Raw genomic sequence first — 5,455 nt, forward strand, 5'->3', positions numbered from 1 at the left:
ATCCGTGGAATCCTGATGGGTTTGGAAGTTAATATTTCAGTACATGGTACAAATAGATAAATAGGCACCAGCAGAACCACCTTAGATTACCAGAATGCAGAGATCCTGCAACTTGCTGACATCTGCATTTTATATTAAATATATCTAGAGGATGCTTGTCAAATATAATCTTCATTAATATCTGTCAACCTTTTTTACTGACTTCATTTGCTTTACCTGGAGAGCAATCGGGCTGGTCCCCATGGCAGGCATTACTCACATGCCGCCTTTAACAATCAGATTAGTTCCATGTTTGCTCTAAAAGCTGAAGCCTCAGTGCTCAGCATTGAAATGAGATCTCCTGAGCACAGCACACAGCCTGGCCCCAGCTCCAGCCCTATCTTGGAGAGGTCCATGCTCACCATATGGTGCTCCTGCCATGCCTGTGCTATTCCTAGCTTCCAACACTATTGGAATTGTGATGGAAAGATTTATAAATAAAGTTATGAAGCCAAGATGTCTACTCAGCACACCATAAATCTTTTTTTGCAGGTAGTTGAACCAGCACTGTGCTATACAGCCATCAGAGTACAGGTTCACACACCCTGCTCTTCCTTTACCCAATTCCTTACACCAACTTTTACCCACTTTGCTTTCTCTCCTGCTCTTCTTGCAAACCTGTGTGTCTGGATTTAAATTTTCTTTGGCTCTGATATTCTTTAACCAGATGGAAAGAAAACTAACTTATACTCTAGGCAATGAAATGGGTCCTTCACTCCTTGAAAACCTCATTCTACCACTAACCCAACACCCACCCTGAGCACAAAGGGCCAGTTCTGCAGCACAGCCAGACCTGGCGAGCCCCATGCCCACCACCCCATGCCATGTCCTCTGGGCACAGCTTCCACATAAAGGCAGGTGGAAAAACAGGTACTGATAACTCCTTCTTACCATAAATTGCCCAAACCCCAGTGTCAGCTTTAGGCAAAAATAAAAATAAAATAACAGTTCACCTACAAGTATTAATTTCTAGATAAATTGTTCTAAAGAATTTTTGGTAGACCAAGCACTTTTTTCAAAGCAAATCATTAGGGCTGTATAAAACCCATTCTTTTTACCCTACTGTTCAGTGTTTAGGTTAATCTCCTGTCTGGTTTTAACATCTCAGCAGTCATCCTCCTGCAAAAATGAACACTTTGCAGTCCTAATCAAAAAGCCTTGAAAGGCTCCAGAATTCCCAGGGGGTGACAGAGGTACAATGGATTTCTCCTTCACACAGCGACAAACCTTCTCAAATGTCCCCAGCTGCAGCCAAGACACAAATCTGGCTCACACAGCACTGACTTCAGTGCACTGAGCACATCAAAAATGAGCCATTTTGGTGCCAGAGGTAGGAAATGTTATTATCTGGGATGGTTACAGAGACAGGAAGGTTTCTCCCAGGCTGAGTTTGCAAAATACATATGGGAAATGGATTACTGCTGTCTCAAAGCTCAGCACCCATTTCTAGAATCCTCCAGCTGCTCTACCTGGATTTTCAGATTCCCTCTCCCTCCTTCTCTCTACCACTCCCTTACTTACTGGGAAAGAGTAGAGATAGCATTTCTCACAGGATTTGCCAGGAACATCTTCATGATGCAAGGACCCAGCACCAGAATTCAACAACCTGTAATTCAGGTTTACCAATCAGGATAGTGAAAATCGAAGGTTGGATTTTCAGGGGGAAAAAAGCAAATAAAAAACCAAACAAAAAAAAACCCTGAAACAAAACCAAACAAAAAAAACCCAACCAACCAAAACACCCCAAAACACAAAAAAAACAAACCAAAACAAAAAAAAAATCAAAAATTCCACAAAACGACCTCAAAAAATCCCACCAAGAAAACAAACAACAACCTAGCAACACAGAAAAAACCAAACCAAGCCAAACAAAAAAAAAGACAAAACCAACAACAAAAAAAAATAACAAAACCCCCAAACCAGCCAAACAAACAAAACCAAAAATAGCCAATGACCAAAACCCTAAACAAACCCACCAAAAAAACCAAAACCAAAACCACAACAAAAACCAAAAAACCACAACACACAATAATAAATCACACTGGCAAAAACCAGAGCAGAACACCAACAAACTCTGGAACTTTTACCAGCCATCATGTATAGATTAAAAAGTTGTTTCCATTCACTTAGGCAATTTTCAATTTAAAAAAATAACTCCTAAATCACAACTAGTGAATCAAAGGTCAGATTTTGGCACCATTAAGCAAGTCATGGGATTTTAGCAGCAGAATCCCTGCACACTAAACTGCCAAATACCAAACTCATCCTATTCCTTCCCAGAGAATTTGGCAGCACTGTGCTTTCCACAGCACATCTGAGGCACTGCAGTACAGGAATCCCACAAAAGACATTTTCCACCTCTCTCACGTCTGCAGAGTGAGGCACACATCAGCCAAGGATGCTTCCCTCCCACTAACACCTCACCACTTCAGCAACAGGTTTAGCAAACTCCAATCCAAGTTCCCAGCCTGGTTGCACCCCTGGCACTGGGGCTGGGTCAGCACAGCTGCATCAGCTGGAAGTCTGGATCAACATCCTCATGATCTCCAGCTCAACATCAGCTTGAACCTTCCTGGGGAAACCAGTATACTGACAACAAAGTCAGACAACTTTTCCCATGCACAAATTTTACTCCTTAAATACTTCCAAAATGTGAAGGTTTCGGATATCACAAAGAATATTCGTTTGTAGATCAGCTCCCTTGCTTTAAGTGTAAGGAAAGGTCAGGACAAACTCAGCTCTAGGTCCTTTCCCAGGTTTACTTATTCTGCTTTGACTGCCAGCAGTGCTGTGAGGGCCAGCAATCCCTTGTGCATGTTCCAGGAGTACCTGCAACACTCCCTGCACCAGCCCCGTGTCAGCTCTTCTTCCCAAGAAACCCAGACCTGTGTTTGCCAGTTTGCCACACCTTACACAAACTCCTATAGACTGCTCAGACACTGCATTACCAATGAATTTATACAGCTGCATTTAGACAAAACCCTGAGAGAATCCAGATCAGCTTTGTGCCTGAGCTCTGTGCTGAGTTCCACATCCTGCTCCCTATTCTGTGAGTAAAGCTGGAATTTCCATGTGTTTTTCTCCTAGTGCCCGCAACGTAAATATGAAGAGCCTGAATTTATGAAACAATCCGATTTTTTCTTGGCTCAGTTTTGAAAAGAAGGAGGAAAAATAACCAAACCCCTTTCCCTGTCTCACTCTTTTATTGTATTGACATTTTGTTATCTCTGGAGCCTCAGTCACAAGGCTTGTGGAATTGCTTCAGTCCATAATAATTCCTTGTCCACATCATAAACCCACTACGGCACAATCTGCCATTATTGGGATATATTGTCATTACTGTCATTATCTGCCACCCTTGTTTGGCCAAGGCAGCAGCTGTGCTGGTCACACCTGCAGTACAGGCTGGGTTGGGCAGCTTAGACAGCACAGCAAGAACCTGCACAGGGCAAATGCTTAGCTGGGACAATGGTTCACTTTTTTTGAAAAAGAAGCAAATCAACAAAAATTTAAGAGGAGTGGTTATTTTATCACCATATTTCCTGCCAGTCTTTTATGAGTACAAACTATTCTCGTGTTGCAGAAAATCAAGACAGAATTATGCTTGGATTGTATCTAATTAATTTTTCATACTGAAAACCAAATGACTGATATGTGGCCATTTAGAAAGCAGAAGGTACCAGTCAGAAAAAACCCTCAGCTTTCACTGAGCCCCTTTTTTACCTATGGCCTGGCTAGACAAACTGCACTGTGTACCTTTAACCAGGGAAGTAATTTAAGAGAAGCACAAATCTTTACCATTTTAGTGAATCTATCTAAACTTCAGAATTATTCTTTCTCACTCAAAGCCATCACTCCCCAGGGTAAAATACAGGAAGGACTGAATATTAACTTCAGAGTTATCTTTTACGATGACAAAAGATCTTTGTGTCATCATCATCTAACCTGAGGCCCTTGAGAAAGAAGCACTTGGGAACCAAGGGTCTGGTCTGCTGTGGCTCCTTTTGTCACCTCCAAGGCACAGTTTGCTGGCAAAGGAGGAGCATCCCCACCTGACAGCTGAGCAAGGGACAGACACTGCTGCCAAATCCAGCACAACCACAATCCAGCCCCAAATTTACCTGTGCAGAGAGGAGCAAAGCCCCATCTCCCTCACAGGTGAAGCCTGGGCTTGCACCAACAGGGCAAAGGCATTTCTGTCCTGTGTGCCAGCTACCCGCTGGCTAACATTTGACAGAATGTCACACAGAAAGGGAAAAAGTGCTCCTTAATTATAGTCCTTCTGTTGTTCTACTCAGGGGTTTTATTAAAAGGGAAAAAGCATAGAGAGCAGCTAATCAGCTGCTCTTAACAAATGAAGGTCTGGAGATTGATTTTTCAAGTGATTAGTGGTGCAAACACACATTTTCACAACTCAAAATCTTTGCATTTTTATCCAACTGCTACTGTCATTAACCAAGGAAGGATCAGAGAGGGACAGTTAACAGCCAACACCATCCTCAAATACTAATGGCTTTATTACCACAGCACACAGATTTGAAAACCTGCATTGCAGCTCTGTTCTCATAACCCCAGGAGCTCCACAGGTGCAGCTTAATTAGAAGCAAAAGCTGTTGCAGTACCTTTGCACACGATTATTTCACGATGAGACATCACTTGCTGGACAAAACTCCTCCCAGCTTGGCCCAAGCCATTCCCTGTCTCCAGCAGCATTTAGCACCACTGCCCCTCTGCTCGAGTTAGAAGCTCTAATGACAGCAGCTGCCAGCAGCCTGTGGGCTGAAATAGGAATGGGAATGGCTCAGAGACAGATGATACACCCTGAAGGGAGCTGACAATGAGCATGGTGGCATCAGACACATCAGCCAGCCTCTGAGCTTGCTCCTTCCCATCTGTGCTGGTCCCTTGAGGTGTCCAGCACTCACAGCTGGCTGTTGCTGGGATTGGGAGCAAAGTGCCCAGCACTCACCAAATACACCTCCAGGTAAACACAACACACAAAAACTACAGGCTGCTGCACAGATTAATAACTAGATTTAATTTAAACCTCCAAAAAGGACAGTTTTAATAAAATCATCACTTCTCTACGACTTGCTGCCTAATTTTGTGAAGGCAGAAATCAGGCAGGGTTCACTAGTTCCTCTTGAAGAGAAGCCCACTGCCCAATGCAGGGCTCTCACAAAACCCCACATGCCCCAACCTTTATTTCCCAGCCTCTGGCACGAGCAACAGAAGCAAGCACTGGCAACAGCCATGGTACAGTCTTCTGGACCCCAAATTACACCAGACATTGGTGCAAAGCATCCAGTCAGGGATGTCCCTTCTCTTCCTTACGTAGCTTTAAAACCATGAAGAATAAATGAATGCTTACAGGACCTAAATGTTGGTACCTGGTGCTTACACCAGATTGTCTCTG

This window comes from Catharus ustulatus, chromosome 15 (genome assembly GCF_009819885.2).
Source record: "Catharus ustulatus isolate bCatUst1 chromosome 15, bCatUst1.pri.v2, whole genome shotgun sequence".
NCBI lineage: Eukaryota > Metazoa > Chordata > Aves > Passeriformes > Turdidae > Catharus > Catharus ustulatus.